The sequence below is a fragment of the Panthera onca genome, chromosome C1 (genome assembly GCF_046562875.1).
Source record: "Panthera onca isolate mPanOnc1 chromosome C1, mPanOnc1 haplotype 2, whole genome shotgun sequence".
NCBI classification, from domain to species: domain Eukaryota; kingdom Metazoa; phylum Chordata; class Mammalia; order Carnivora; family Felidae; genus Panthera; species Panthera onca.
This window is the reverse complement of record NC_138346.1, coordinates 176,300,324-176,317,452: the sequence shown is the minus strand read 5'-3', so window position 1 is coordinate 176,317,452 and position 17,129 is coordinate 176,300,324. Positions and strand designations below refer to the sequence as shown.

Below are 17,129 nucleotides of genomic sequence, written 5' to 3'. Positions count from 1 at the left end.
CTACACAGGCATGGTCTTTTATCAAGAAGTTTCCCCGTAGCTGGGAGAGTGGGCAGAGCACTGGAGTTCATGCCCGACGGTCCTACTTCATCCATTTACCATCTAGGCAACCTTGAACAAGTCACTTGATTACTCTGAGGCTCAGATTTTTTTCAGCTGGGAATGTGGAATTGATAAAAATCTACCTCATTATATTCTTGTGAGGATAAAATAAAATAATTTATGTGCAGAAAAAAATAATATAATATAGGTGCAGAAACTTAGCACAGATACCAGTGCACAGTGAGTGCCTAGTGCATTCGTGTGAGCTGGCTGAGTGTAAGTATAAAGAATTCTTTCTTGTGCTGTGAATCATCATGCCTGCTTTATTTTTTTTTTCCTGATGTAGAGTGGGGGGTTATATTAACATGCCCAGTCAACATCAGGAATTGCTAATGGTGGGGAAATGTTGGAAAGCTTGTATTGTTTCATCTTGAGAAGCATGCTTCTAATTAGCCAGAGCCTGTTTTATTTCAACATAAATGAGCAATGGCTCAACGGATGGTCCCACTATTCCTGAGTCCCAACGTACTCCAGAGGAAATGTACAACAAACACTTCAGAGAGAGCACATCATCTTTTAATTTATGTGGATTTCTCTTTTATTTGAGAATTTTTCCATGAAGTTTTCATGGCTTCATAGACTTTTAGGTCATAACGAAACCCTAGTGATCGAGAACAGTCGGACCCCATTGTTTTACAGCTGGGGAATCAGAGGCTCCAGTAGCTTCTTTTCTCTCATGGTATTTCAGAAACAATGACAACTGTCTTCAAATATCTAAAGGATTAATAAAGGAGAGAGGAGGTAGTCTTATTAAAGTGGCTTCAAAACTTAAAGATGGCGGGAGCATTCGGAATTCTACAGAAGAGGGAAGATTCTACCAACGAGAGCAGTTCAGCAACAAAAGAGATGACTAAAGAGATAAGCTCACCATCACTGGACATATGCAAGAGGATATTGAACCTATATGGAATGCTCTACAAGGAATTCTTGCTCGTGAAAGGGAGAATTACCTGGGTATTCAAGTACCTTCCAACTTTATGATTCTATAGTTTGGGGTTTCCTACAGGAAATACTTACACAGTCCAGAGCTTTTAGTATATGCTCCGTGAAAACGACAATTGATTTCTACCAAACCCCAGTGGGTCCTTTTATGTTGCCCGAGAGATCATTAATTCTCACCTCACTCCTATGAGCCCCCTTTTTTTTTTCATATTGACACTGTATTCAGGGCCAGTTGATCTCCTTTCCAAGCAATCTGGAGGCTCAGGTGTTTGACACAGGATGGGGATCCAGGAGGCCAGGCCTGGCCCATGGGAATGAAGATGGCTACAGCAGCCATGCAAGTGCACCTCTCGGACCTCCCTTCAAGAAAGAACCTGCCATTCAGCTGTCAGGAGCAGTGAGCCGACAGGCTCCAGCCATTAGCTCCTTTAGGATCCATCTTAGCTTTTAAGCTGAAGTCCTATCATTTCCAGGGAGCCCTCACTGCTGACTGAGCATGGCAAAGGTACCAGGGCCTGGCCATGTCAGCCTGGACTGGGACTCGTCTTTCAGGCTCTTTGCCCTGCAGCTCGCATTGGATCTGTGACTTTTCCGATCTGGATCTGCAGCTCTCCCAGCCTGGTCTTGTTTCTTCCCTTCTTTCCTTTCCCGGGTGTCACATCTACATCACAGTCTGAGGCTTTCCCTACCCAACCCTGCTTCTCTTCCTATTACCTCTCACAGACACAACCCTCAGTAAAGCTTTTATACTCCTGACCCCATCTCTGCCTCTGCTTCTAGAAACACCAGTCAACTCAATGGTTGCCCTGCAACTATGGAGACTATGGCAAAAAAGGGAACAAAAGTCCACATTCCAAAGAAGGAGAATCTGAATCATCAACACATCTGAGGAGACTGAGAAAGCAAGAAAGAGACCTGAAGATAGGGTGTGCCACAAAGACCAGAGGGCGCACTGAGGCTTTAAGAGACAAAGCCTGGAATGAATGATCCCTTGAGAAAAAGAGCTGGGCGGGGAACTGTGCCCATAGGGACCCCCCCCTCCCCAGCCACACTGTTGCTGCTCTTCAGACAGATACCACCTACTAATGTTTGGCATTTAAAGGGGCCACAGAAAGGAAGGTAAACTGTCCATGCTCGATCCATCGGCACCGACTGTTCCAAAGCACAAAACACGGACATCAGCAATGAGCTTTATAGACGTGGAAGCGCCAGTTTTAAGGAAGCAGATGATAAAGACAGTCAATATTTATTGCATGCTTAGCATGCATCCGGCACTGTTCACTGTTGTAAGGGCACGGACTATCAGTTTCTGAGGCTCAAGCATCTGGGAGCAGGTTGCTGGATCATTTCGACTCAGGGTCTTTCTGGAGGTTGCAGAGAAGCTGAGAGCCAGGGTTGCAGTCATTTCCAAACTTACCTGGGGCTCGAAGATCCACATCCAAGATCATTCCTGTGGTTTTGGGCAGGCCTCAGTTCCTCACCATGCAGGCGTCTCCACGGGGCTACGTGACCTGGCAGCAGGCTTCCCCTGAAGTGAATGATCCAAGACAGAGAGGTCACCAAAGATAGAAGCCATAGTCTTTCATAATTCAATTTCAGAAGTGCAACGCCTTCCTTTATGCCATATGTTATGGCCACACAGCCCAACCCTCCTATAGTGTAGAAGAGCCTTCCACCAGGGCATGGACACAGGAGACAGGGAACACCCAGACTAGACTGTCTTGGAAGCTGACTGCCACAACCTCTAGAGGAACAGTGTGAAGTAGATATTTTACCAATGAGGCTCATTTACCAATGAGGCACGGAGAAGCTGTGAGACAAGTGATGGAGTCACAGTTTGAACTGAGAGTCTATGTGCCTCACCATTATGCATACTGTCTCCCCAAGAGGAAAACTGGGAGGCAGAGAAGGAAGAAGACGGATGTGGTTAAACTTGATCATTGTGGGTGGTTATGAACGCCATAGGCAGTTCTATACAGGAGTATAGAGCTATACAGAAGTATAGAGTAAAACAGAGCAGTTCCTCATTATCAAGGATAGTCTTTACTCCAAATGCACAGATAAAGACTTATTTTCCCATTTACCAGATGACACAATAAAATTCAAAAAGATTGAGTGCTTTTCCCCTAGTTGCACAATAAGTACACAGTGGAGTTAAATTCTGCTCTTCATTTCTAAGTACAGGGCTCTTGTCTATACCTCGGCTGTCCTTTCCACTATCCCAAAGGATAAATTGGTGTTTCAGATTCTCCGGAGTAATAAACAAGGTAACTAAAGTGGAGGAGAATACCTAGAAATCTATAAATTGGTTAGGTATGAGGTAAAGAAGGCCTGAAATAAAGAAAGAGCACTTATTGGGTCTTTTTCAGTGTTAAAGTATAATCTACATACAGAAAAGTGCAACAGAAGTGTGTGGCTAGTGGAATTTTATACACTGAACAAACCCAATGAAGAAGCAGCCATTACTATTCACCCCCAAATCTCCTTTGTTCCAACTCTCTGTCACCAGCCCTCACAGAGTGAACACCATGCGGACTTACACGATCATACATTCATTTCACCTGCTTTTGTAATTTATATAAATATAATCTTACACTTTCTGCAACTGGTTTATTTCGTTTGATCTTATGTTCATGACATTCATCCATACTGTTGCGTCTACCCGTCATCTATTCCACTGTGTGACTATATAATTTATTTATCCACTGTACCAGAGGTTGGCAACCTACATTCAAATTTGGCCCACCTCCTATTTCTATACAGCCTGCACGGTAAGAATGATTTGTGCATTTTTGAAGGCTTAAAAAAAAATCAGTAGCATTATTTACAACAGCCAAGATATGGAAGCAACCCAAGTATCCATAATCGATGAATGGATAAAGAAGATGTGTCACGCCCACCCATGGACGGGCACACACACGTGCGCGTGCGCGCACACACACACACACACACACACACACACACACTGGAATATTACTCGGCCATAAAAACGAATGAGATCATACCATGTGTGACAACATGGATGGACCTACAGGGCGTTATGCTAAGTGAGATAAGTCAGGCACAGAAAGACAAACACCATATGATTTCACTTACAGTGGAATCTGAAGACCAAAACAAATGAACAAATAACAAAAAAACTCAGGTACAGAGAATAAACTGTAATATAACCTTCTATGTTAATCACACCTCAATAAAAACAATTTAAAAAAATGAGTGTGCTAAAAATGCAAAAAAAGAGAAAAGAAATAATAAATACAAAAAATAATATTGCATGACACATAAAAACCACATGAAATTTAAATTTTTGTCCATTGATAACATTTTATCGGGACAAACCATGCTCAGTCTTTTACCTAAAAGCTAGGGCTGCTTTCCCACCACCAATACAGGTAGGCAGTTGCAACAGAGACCTTATCATCGCTCTACTGCTTTGCACTGTTTTGGGGGCACTCCAAAGAGAAATGAAATAATTATAAGGTGATTTTTGCCTCTTGGTCTGCGGAGTCCGAATATTGATGCCCTGGCCTTTCACAGAAAAGTTTTGCTGAGCTCTGGGCATTTACTCTAGCGATGGGCATTTGAGCAGTTTCCAATTGGATGCTATTATAAATAGTGCTGCTTTGAACATGCCGGTTGGTGTTTTTGCTGAACATCTGAGAGCATTTACTCTGGGCACATACCTAGGAGTGGACTCGCCAGCTCGTTGATTAGGTTCAGCTTGCATGGTACTGGCAGAGTCGCTTGTACTCATTTGGCACTCCAGCTAGCAGTGTATAAGAACTCCAAGTGCTCCATATTCTCATCAATAATTGATATTTTCTGTCTCATTCATTGAACCACCTGGTGAATGGATAGTGGGAACATGAGCGTGGCTTTGAAATAAAAATTACAACCTCTAATGGTTTAGGCTATGCCAAAAGCTGTGCCAATAATTTCACCTACGTTATCACTTTATAGACAAGCCCATTTTACTGACGTGGAAACAGGATTCAGCAAGGTTAAGAAACTTGAAGGTCACTCTGGTATTAAGTGGCAAAACCAAGACTCAAACTCAGATCTGATGGCTCCATAGCCTACATCTCCTCTACTGCACCACCTTGTCCCTCCATGTGACCATGTGATAAGACATTATGCCCTTGGAAAGTATCAGCCACTGCAGGGTCTTTACCTAGACCTTTGTTAGGAAACAGTTGTTAGGAAAAGGGATACAACAGAGATACAAAATGTGGATATGGGGGAAGTATGGGCAAATACACCCTCATTTCTGTTGCCTCCTGCTACAGTGGTTAACTGAACACTTTTTGCTTCCCTCCAGCCCTCTGGCTGGTTATGTGTATTACATGTTCTGACAGCTGAGGCCCGTGGTGAAAAATGATAACAGATTTGTATTCTCAAGATCATCTCCAGATGCTGACCAGGAGCACCTCTGGATTCATGAAATATTTGCCTTTAGTATTTCTCAAAGATGGATGTTTGGGGCGAAAAAAAGTTCTAGGAACATTTCAGTATAAATCATGGGGAATTCCTTCCTTCGGCAATCTGGAATGCATTTCTCTATTTCTTTAAGAAGAATAATGTGTGTATTAATGACTTGGTTGGAATGGAGTCTGGGCCAAGATGAGATGATCACGGAAATCATTATTGATGGTTTCTTGTAGCCAAACAATCTGTTCCCCAAACCTGGAGTCTGTCATCTGCAGGTGAAAGGCCACACTGGAGTCACACGCATGAATTCCCTCCCCTCTGTCCCTTCTGCCATTCTTCCACCCAGTTTTAGGATTTGGTTGTTATTGGGGTTTCGGGTTATGAATTGAAAAACGCTCATAATCAGGTTTATTAATGTGCCTGCTGCTTCTGCACAAGCACTGAAGCTGACACTAGAGCTGTCCCACTGATCTGGTTATGTCATTGCCTTGATCGAATATTTCGGGAGACTCAATGTCACCCGTAGCAGTGCTTTCCAATCTTTTTTGTTTAATTGAGATATAGTCGATGTGCTAATCTTTTTGACTCTGCACTGCCACGCAGGAAAACTGCATTGATTTATGAATATATGTTGTTTGCACTTACGTATCAGATGTTAATTTATGAATTTATATATTTCACATATAAATTATGAAAATACATATTTCTCTTTTTAAATTTTTTAAAAATGTTTATTTATTTTTGAGAGAGAAAGAGAGAGGGGTGGGGGAGAGAGAGGGAGACACAGAATAGGAAGCAGGCTCCAGGCTCTGAGCTGTCAGCAGAGAGCCCGATGCAGGGCTCGAACCCACGAGCTGTGAGATCATGACCTGAGCCCACGTCAGACGCTTAACTGACTAAGCCACCCAGGCACTCCTGAAAATACATATTTCTTAAAGGATGAGATAATACATACCAAGGGTCAGCAAACTTTTTCTGCAGAGGGACAGAGAGTAAATATTTTAGGCTTTCTAAGCTATAAAGTCTCTGCTGCTGCTACTCAACTCTGCCACTATAACACAAAAACAGCCATAGGTAAATGAATGGGCTCGGCTGTGTTCCAATAAAACTTTATTTACAAAAACAAGCAGCAGGCCAGATTTGGCCTATGGTTCATACCTCGCGGATGCCTGGTATACACCTTTGGCCACTCCAGATGTGACGCAAAAGTGAATTCAGCAACCAAATACTTCTGACTTTCTTGTTCTATCCCTGTCGTGCATCAACTCTGTTCTCCCTGGAACTACAGCGTCTTGCACTGCAGACGACCCCACTACAACTAAGGTGAACGCTGGCCCACAGCAAGGCCCAAGTTTGACCTATACAGTCCAAGCACCCACACAGACAACCTTATTCATCTCTCTTGGCTCCAGAAGGAATACCGGCCCCACTTTTGTGTACCCCTCTCATTCCAATAACACTGTATTACATGGATCTGCTCCGGCAACCACTCAAAGGGAAAGAAAAGGGGAAGTTCCCCCCAAAAGCCGTATAAGCAAACAACCTCCTCAGGTATCATCTACCTTAAAGGTAGCACCAAGAAGGAAGTGATGAGCACAACCGCCAGGGTCACTTGCAGAAAGGAGAGCAGCTGTAGTTATAAAACGAACATGAGAGATACATTGTCATATATTGCGAAGCACCTACTATGCACACCGCACATTTTAAAGGCTGCCTCTTCCAAACTTCTTTCAGTACCTTTGTCAGAATGAAGGAATTATTTTGTGCTGTGACAACAACGCTAAAAGCTCAGTAGCTGAGGGAAACAAAGACGAATTTCTTATTCACACTGCATGGCTATCAGGAGCTGGCCCTGAGCTCTCTGCTCCACCCTTTCCATCACGGGTCCAAGTAAACTGAGCATCCCCTGACTTTCCCCCCATAACGGGGAGAAAGGGAAGTGCTGAGTCATGCAATGGTCTTTAAAGGTTTCTTCCTGGAAGCGACACCCACAGCATTCACTCACATCTAATTTGCGTAAGCAGTAAACTTCAAAGGGTTTGATGTGCGATTAAGCTGTATGCTTGGATTGTACTGCTGGTACCAATTACATGCCCCCCTCCTGTAAAAGGATTACACGTCCCCACCCACTGTCATCTGACCGCAGGTCAAGTGTTCGTCCCCCCCCTTCCTTGATACGAGGCTTAGCCAATGACACAGAAGCGGAAGTCATACGTGTCCCATTGGAGCACAAGATTTACAGCCACCCGCATGTTTTTGTTGTTGCTGTTTTCTCTTTGTCACAAGAATGATGCGTCCCAAATAGAAGCTGTTCCTGCAGCATGAGTTCTGGAATGAGGACGATGCCTGGAGTGGAGCCACGTTCTACCTATAGCCCACAGGTAACGTACACGAGTAATAAATGGTGGCTGTAAACCACTGACAGCGTGGGGCCATTTTGTTACCAGTATAACCTAGAAAAAGATGATGAATACAGAGAAGCACCAGAAATATCAATAAATAGCCCTAATGACTAACATGCCTGCCAAAAATTTTATTTTCCTCTTCTTTGTGTATACACACACACACACACACACTTTTTCAAAGGGTCACCCCAAAAGTCTGTCTAAACACTGCAGCAAGCAAAGTTCAGTGCATCTGGACGTGCCTAGTTAGCTAGGGCGACCATAACAAACAACAGAGACTACATGGTGTGAACCATAGAAATGTGTTTTTTGCACAGCTCTGGAGGCTACAAGTCCAGATCAAGGTGATGGTAGGGTGAGTTTCTCCCAAGTCCTCTCCCTTTGGCTTGTTGATGGCGGTCTTCTCCCTGTGCCATCACATGGTCCCCCCTTTTGCCAGTCTATGTCCTAATCTCTTCTTATAAGGATGCCAGTCATCCTGGATCAGGGCCTATCTATACGATTGCATTTTGCCTGAATTACCCCTTTAAAAAACTCATCTCCAAATACAGTCACATTCTGAGGTACTGGGGGTTAGGATCGCAACATACGACTTTTAAAAGGACACAGGTCAGCCCATAACACTGGGTAATGTGCAGCGATCTCTTCATCAGAGGTGAAAGATGGTGTCTTTATTAGGTCCAGATGTGGCTTCTCTTGATCCACAGACCTCTGTACTATAAAGACAAATTATCTATCCTCCACACACCCAATATACAATAGGATAGACAAACCACAATACATAATCCCATTTAGAAAGGGAAATTACAGGAGACACAGGGCAGACAGTGTCCCATAGCAAATCTGAAATCCTACTGGGCAGAAGTCCCTGCTTGAAGGTCCTTGCTTATGAGTGGGGAATGTGCCTAAACTATAACCTGACTCCACACCTGAGAAGTAGATCCCTTGTACTTTGTTCTCCATTGTCCTTGGCTCGGACCCCTGCCGATTATTCCCTTTCTGTTATTCTTTTGGGCCACATCTGAAGTAGGTGTTGGGCAATATGTTCTGAGGTTGGTGAGGGGGCAAGGAGCCTAAGCTGTTTTTATCAGTCTACTGTCTGCCCCAAAGAACTTGGCGATCTCAGGGATTATTTTAAGTTCAGATAGTCAGAATCCCTTTTAACACAGGCAAGTTTGTTGTTGTTGTTGTTTGGGGTTATTTTTGCCTGTTTTTTGTTGTGTTTCAATTGGCAGCAGAATTATATCAAAAACTTTGTCAGTCTCCTATTTCTCTGACGGCAGTCAGCTTTATATGCAAGTAATCCACAGCCATCACACTTTTGGAGAATTTATTTTGCCTGCAAAAAGAACATGAATTCGGGGGGAGGGTCAAAGAGAGGACCCTTATGAGATGAACTGTGTCCCCCTCCCCAAATTCCCATGTTGAATTCCTAAACTCCTTGTAAGAAGAGCAGATAAAAACACAGAGGACCAACCAAGCAAAGACACTGGAAAAGGATGCTCCTCTACAAGCCAGGAAGAGAGGCCTGAGGAGAAACAACCTTACCAACAACTTGATCTTGGACTTCTAGCCTCTAGAACCGTGAGGGAAAAAAAAAATGTTGTTGTTGCTGAAGCCACCCAGTCTGTGACACTTTGATATGGAAGCAAACTAATGCAATAAAATATCAGCAGAAGATCTGAACAGACATTTCACAGAGAAAGAAGAATCAACATTACGTGCATGAAAAGATACTCAACATCTATTAGTCACCAGGGAAACGTAAATTAAAAACACAATGAGATGCCACTCCTCATGAATCTGAATGGCTACAGTTATAGACTGCCAATGTCAAGTGGTGGTGGGGAGATGAGAAAGGAGAATTCTCGAACATTGCGAGTGGAAATGCAAAATAATAATTCTACCTTGTTAAAGTATTGAGCAGTTTCCTAAAATGTTTAACACCTTCCATAATCTCCAGCCATTCCACTCCTAAGTATTTACTCAAGTAATTAAAAAAATTTTTTTAATGTTTATTTATTTTTGAGAGACAAAGAGTGCAAGAGGGGGAGGGACAGAGAGAGGGAGACACTGACTCTGAAGCAGGCTCCAGGCTGATGTGGGGCTCAAACTTACCAACTGCAAGATCATGACCTGAGCTGAAGTCAGACACTTAACAGACTGAGCCACGCAGGTGCTCCTTTACTCAAGTAATTAAAAAGGAGTGAATTGCTGATATACAAAACGACATGGGTGAATCTCAAAATCAATATGCTAAGCGAATGAAACTACAGACACAATAGAATGCATATTGTATGATTCCATTTATATAAATTTCAAATCAATCCATAGGGACAAAAATAATATCAATGGGTGCCTACGGTAGAGGGGTAGAAGAAGGGATGAACAGCAGAGAAGAATGAGGAATCTTTGGGGGATGACGTAGATGTTCTGTATCTTCATGGTTGTGGTTTCATAGGTTTATACAATTTTCGGCATTCATTAGACGACAAAGTTTAAAGAGATGCAGGGTAATGTATGTAAATAATTCCTGAGTAAACTTAGTAAGGAAAACATCGAAATTCTCCCTACAATTTGTCCAATCAATGTCATGAAGCTTTATTTCTATATTTTCACCTAAGAGTTTTATAGTTTTAGTGCTTGTTTTTAGGTCTATGATCCATTTTGAGTTAATTTTTGTATATAGTATGAAGAAGGTGTCCAACTCCATTCTTTTACATGCAGCTATCCAGTTGTCCCACTTGGGGAATTAACTCTCCTTTCCCCATTGAGTGGTTTTGGCACTCTTATCAAAATTCAATTGACCATAAATTTAAGACTTTATTTCTGCACCCTCGGTTCTATTCCATTAGTCTATATATCTATCCTATATTAGTATCATTCTTCATTTTCTTGCCTAATTGTCCTGGCCAGAGCCTCAAATACAATGTTGAATAAATCCAGTAAGAGTGGACATTGTTGTCCTGTTCTTGATTTTAGGGACAAGGCATTCAATCTTAATTATGATCTTATGTGCAGGTTTTTGAAGATGCTCTTTATCAAGTCAATGATGATTCTTCCCATCCTTAGTTTTCTGAGTTTTTACTACAAATGAATGTTGAATTTTATTAAATCCTTTCAACTGGTTCATCTGGTCAAAACAACGGCAGGGATTTCTATCAGAATCTTTGTCACTTGGTGCCACCTATACATGATTGTGGGTACCTTCAAAATACAGCCACAAATAACAAGGAATGCCTCCCATGTGGTTCCCTCATCTCAAGTTTCAATTCTCTTCTAAAATCTGCTGCTTTTGTTCAGTCTCCAAAGCTTTTGGTTCCTGTTTTATACATTTGTTAGAGTTCTGTTATTTGCAACAGAACACTACTCCATCCTGGAGGTGGACTTTTAATTCCATTTTTTAAAATTTGACAATTTTCATACAGTTTATGTTCAAATGTGCAACTAAACTTTGATGAAGTCATTAACTGAGAACAATAAGGATGTTTTCCTAAACACATGAAGTCTGAAATTACATTTTACGATTCCCAAGCTGTCATCTGATTTCATCTTCAGCATCCAATTTAATTTCCTATTTTGTTTTGGTTTCACAGTATTGAGAAATCCTGATTTATACAGGTATACAGTTGCAAAAATACAGTTTTTTAAAAAACAATTTATCTTAGGATATCAGTCAATAAAATAGAGGCTTTATTTTGAGGTCTGCATAAAGAGGAGTTAAATTGGCAACGTGATCCCCTAATCCAAGATTTTATAAACATTTCATGAAAAGCAGACATCTGCTGTCAAATATATTTGGGAAAATTTGGCTGGCACATTTCACTAGAGATATTCCAAGGAGAAATCCTTCAAAATTAACATATAACCGCCACGTTCCCCAAAATTATTTACCGCAGAATCTTTATTTCAAGCATGCTTATTAACAGAGGATAGAACCGGTGTTCCAAATTTTGGAAAGCAGAGCTATATATAATCCCAAAGGAACAGAGAAAAGGAACTGGCAGAAAGTAGGTACGTACCACATGGTAGGCACTGTATTAGATGCACATGATTTTATTTAATCCTTATTACACTCAAATGTGGAGGATCTTATTTCCCATGCAGATGAGGAAACTGAGGCTCCCTTAAACTAAACTGAAGTTTCGTGACAATCCATCACCTCCCATAGTTATAATTTTTTTTCTCGTGATGAGAACTTTTAAGATCTACTCAGCAACTCTCAAATATACGACACGGTATTGTTAACTGCAGTCACCGTGCTGTACATTATGTCTGCAGGGCTTATTTATTTTGCATCTGGAGGTTTGCACCTTTTGACAACCTTCACCCATTTCCCCAAACCCTGTCTCTGGCAACCACCCATCCATCCTCTGTTTCTATGAGTTCAGGGGTTTTTAGGTTCTACGTGTAAGTGAGATCATGCAGTAGGTGACTTTCTCTGACTTATTTTACTTAGCATAATGCCCTTCAAATTCATCCATGTTGTCACAAATGGCAGGGTGTCCTTCTTTTTTACGGCTGAATAATATTCCATTATATACGTTTACCACATTGACTTCATCCGTTCATCCGCCAGTGGATACTTAGATTGTTGGCATATCTTGGCTATTGTGAATAATGCTGCAATAAACATGAGAGGTGCAGATGTCTTTTCAATACCGTGTGTGTGTGTGTGTGTGTGTGTGTGTGTGTGTGTGTGTGTGTGTGTTATAGAACACAGACTCATACCTCACAGGGCTTGCAGTGTCCTGGCATAGCCAAGGTCTATTACCCTTAGTCCCACCCAAGCACAAAAGTGGACTGAGTGGTAATGGAGCTAAACACGGTCAGAAGTTCAAAAATTCTCAGAGTAGTAGCCAAGGAAGCCACCCAGTATTGTTAAGGAGAACAGCCTAGGTAGTGGCCAAGAAGATGGGGCTGAGCAAAGAAATAAGAGAGCTGAGAAAATAAAGAGGGAATTCAGCAGCAGTATGAATAGTTGGGGAGATCAGGAATAGACAGACTGAGGACGGACAAAAGTGAGAAAGAAGGTAATCCAAGACTTAAGGTCATTTTACAAGAGGATTCGAATCTTGTATAGAAATGAGTGTAGCTATTTTAATGGACTGTTTAAGAAAATATATAGTATAATAAAAAAATAATTAATTTTCAAAAGAGAGCTAGGGGAAAGAAATGCTAAATGATGTCATAGGAGGGAGTGAAGGCTTTCAGCTAGAGCAGCCATGGGGGCCTCCTTGAAGACAGGTAGCATATAAATCAAGTCTTGAAATCAGGAGAGGATTCAAATGGGCAAAGGAAAGAGGGAAAACATTTATACGATAATAGTTACACAGCTGTCAATTTTGTCCTTAACTGTCAGATGCTACATCTGTATCCTCACCAGTATAAAACTTCCAAGGACAATAATTTGTGGTTTTCAAATTTTATTGAGGACCTACTACATAAAAATTCTCAAAAGACATAATTGACGTTTCAGTATTTTAAAGCATAATGATTCATTTTACTTTTACACTTCAAGGAAGTTCAGCAAACATCTTTTGCATTGTTCGGTTTCTTACGGTTTTTATATATAAAGTAGACTTTGCAGGGTGGAGAAGAAATTAGACACAGTGCACAAGTTCCTGGCTGCAGAATCACTTTCCACTCTAGAATCATCTTTGTGAGACAAGTGACAATTTATCTCACTAAAATTTTTCTAAGTGGAAACCTGATTTTTTTCCAAAGCATTTTGACTTCTAGTGAAATGTTTTCTCAGCCTGGACATTTAAAGACCACAATCTACTTCCAATCATTAACTTTGCACCAGAAATCTTTGCAAGTTTTTCAAAGCAAAACCCATGTCCTATCCATATTTCCCTTTAAAGTAAAAAATCATTTATAAATCATTTATAAATTATAAAGTAAAAAGTCATTTATAAAGTAAAAAAAACCTTATGAAGTGATTAAATTCAGAAAAATAGAGGAAGTGGCATGTAGTCTTAATATCCAGGGATAATGTGTGTTAAGAGTTTACTGTATTTCCTTCCAGACTGTTTCTATGGCATATATATATATATATATATATATTTTTTTTTTTACAAAATTGTGGTCAAATATTATATTCAAAATATAATATGGAGATTTAAAAATATTCCATCTACATTTTCTGATTACTATTACAGGCTAATTTTAGGGAATTCAGAATTTTTGAAGAGTATAAAAAAACATAAATGATGTGAAACCCATTTATCCCAAGATAAAATATATATGGTAGCATATTTCTTTAAGATTTTCTTTTTTTAAACGTAGTTAAATTTATGTTGTGTTCTAAAGATTTTTAAGCATAATTAACACTGAGACACTTCATGGAGAGAACTTGGACACATGATTATTTGGAAGAGGTCTTGGTGAACAACGAGATCTAAAACTAGCTGCTTTCTCAGTATTTCCCAATAATATTTTTTTTAAAAAAAACTTGAGTCATTTAATGTGAGTTTTTAACTTCCAGAGAAAAATGTAAAATGTCATAACCAAGAAAAGACATATATACTTATGTGGCGCAGCATTAAACCATTTAGTTGGTATCCTCCTTGCTTTCTATGGGGCAGTGAAATAATTTTCTTCTTATAGTAACTTGCACACCTCAAGTTACCCAACATGCAATAGCTGATCTGCTCTTACTGTTAATTTAAGGGAGTCAATTTTAAAGATCTCCTTGACTTTATTCAATGATTCATAAATCAGGCAGCACCCAATCTAGCAGGTAGAAAGGAGCTGAGGAGCTGTACAAAATGAAAGACTTTTATAGGCAGAAGAGAGCAGGAACAAGGAAGTTATACTAAGGAAAAGTGGATTGGTTATGGTAAGGTTACTTTCCTTTAGAGGTTGGCAGGGGTCTAACAGGCAAATTATCTAACTATTCTGATCAGGTGATTCCAGATTGGTTTAAGACTCCATTTCTAGGAGAGCCAAAACCATAATTAAGTCTCAATTTGCTGACATAGGGCTCAGCATAAGTGACTCCATTTGAGCCTGTTGTCTCGTGTATAGCATTAGCAAATGCAGAGCTGCTTTGTGCTCCATGATTATAAGAAACTTCTACTGAATTGTAGAGTCAAGATGAAGGATATAATATGAAAAACACACTCCTAGTACTAGGGATTTATAACAACAAAAATAAGAATATGTTAATAATATCTACCATTTTGGAGTGCACACGGTTTGCCAGGGACTGTGCTAATTACTTCATACGCATGATGACTTCTACCCACTAATGCATTCAATATATGTGGCTACCTGCTGACTCTGGGAATGCTATAATGGGAAAAGAACCAGTCTGAGAAGGACCTTAATTTGCTCTCACAGAACTTAGAGATTAGTGGGGAAGGCAGATGTAAGGTAATGCTGGTACAATTGAGGGTCACAGGGCAGAGGGGACAACTTATACTTTGGGTGCCAACTGTTCAGAAAAGGTTTGAGAGACTTAGTGAGAGATCTACTTGGCAAAGTGGGCACTGGGCTTCATGCAGAGGGCATGACTCACTTAAGCCAAGGTGTGGGAACCCCAGCAGCTTCAGCGTCTGAACCCCTTGGCCTGGCCTAGTTGTCACTTCAAAGGAATAAACAATTCCCACAGGAGGACTGGGGCTGGACTGGGCTGTACTCAGTCCCTGGGATGTGGAATGGGGAGACCAGGAACCAACGCACAGGAGAGCTGCAGTGAGCCATGGCAGGTGCTACCAGCCAGTACAGAAGGACAACTCAGGAGAAGCCAGGCCTTTGACATTGTTATCTTAAATCCACAATGCCTCAACTGCAATTGTGAAATTCACGAAGCTTCGAAAAATGGAAGGGGTTGTTTTGTTTGCAAGTGGCAAACTCATTTGGCAGTAAAACTCATCCTAAATTTATGTGAGGCAATTTGTTGTCTTTATATATCCCACATAGAGCAACAATTCAAACATTTTGCTTTGGCGGGGGGGGGGGGGGGGGGGGGGAAGAGTGTATCTCATTATAGGGTGTTTCCTAGACCCAGTTGAGCATATCTTATAATATTAAAAATTCCAAAAGTGTTTGAATTCTAAGACACCTAGACCTAAAGTTCCCAGATAAAAGACTGTGGACATGCATTCTAACTGTTACCTTCACATTTAATATTCCTAACCCCAAGGAGGGTAACGCTCTTACTATTATTCCCATATTACAAATGAGGATTACCACAAAGCTATTATTATTCTTTCCATATTACAAAAACTTAGAGAAGACTTAGAAGGGTAAGTGGCAGAAACAGAATATGGACACATGTCTGTGCTTCAAAATCCAAGCAGAACCTCTGTTGGTATTGCTCAATGAGAAGTATATTGACCTTGAAACCTTTCTGTGACCTCTTAGGTGTTGGTGGAATTACCTTCTAACCACATTATCTAAAAAGCAAATTGATAATTCATGGCTCTCAGGCCAAGTGTAGTATAAAGCAAGCTGGACTGGGACCTTCTCCTACTCCCACACTCTGATCCTGATGGAGCAAACAGAGAACTCAGGACCTTACAGGCCCCAGGAGGCCTCCTATTGGCCCTCATTATCTCTAATTCTTCAGAGAGGATGTACTATGCTACCACCGGCAATCTCCCCACTACTCTTTCAACCATAGCTGTGGTCTCAAAAACAGAAGAGATCTACTCCTAGGGTTGTGCATTGATTTGTTTCCAAATTTTTGGTCAAAAGTTAACCGTCTATCTAAGTTTCAGTATTGGGAGTTTTCACCTAGCTTTGGGCCACCTCACTTCCTTTTTTAAAATTTATTTATTTACTTTGAGAGAGAGAGAGGAGAGGAGGGGAACAAGAAGAGGGAGAGAGCGAATCCCAAGCAGGCTTAGTGTGGAGCCCGATGTGGTGCTCAATCTCACAACTGCAAGATCATGACCTGAGCCAATATCAAGAGTTGGACACTTAACCAACTGAGTCACCAAGGTGCCCCAACTCCACTTACTTTAAATTAAGGAAAGTCCTATCCACGGTGAAGCAGATGGTGTTTTAAAATGGTAATCCACTGGGGCGCCTGGGTGGCGCAGTCGGTTAAGCGTCCGACTTCAGCCAGGTCATGATCTCGCGGTCCGTGAGTTCGAGCCCCGCGTCAGGCTCTGGGCTGATGGCTCGGAGCCTGGAGCCTGTTTCCGATTCTGTGTCTCCCTCTCTCTCTGCCCCTCCCCCGTTCATGCTCTGTCTCTCTCTGTCCCAAAAATAAATAAAAAATGTTGAAAAAAAATTAAA

At 41.1% G+C, this 17,129-nt stretch overlaps 1 long non-coding RNA gene across 3 annotated transcripts in view; it reads right to left on the bottom strand.

The window, feature by feature from the left end:
- The window catches only part of LOC132672651 (uncharacterized), a 240,514-nt gene that overhangs the window by 184,359 nt on the left and 39,026 nt on the right, over positions 1-17,129 (bottom strand). For all 3 annotated transcript variants that reach the window (XR_009607626.2, XR_009607623.2, XR_009607627.2), the window contains exons 2-3: positions 4,728-4,887; positions 2,462-2,572 (exon numbers count right to left, since the gene is read on the bottom strand). This is a non-coding gene — a long non-coding RNA (uncharacterized LOC132672651). The remainder of the gene's footprint in view (positions 1-2,461; positions 2,573-4,727; positions 4,888-17,129) is intronic.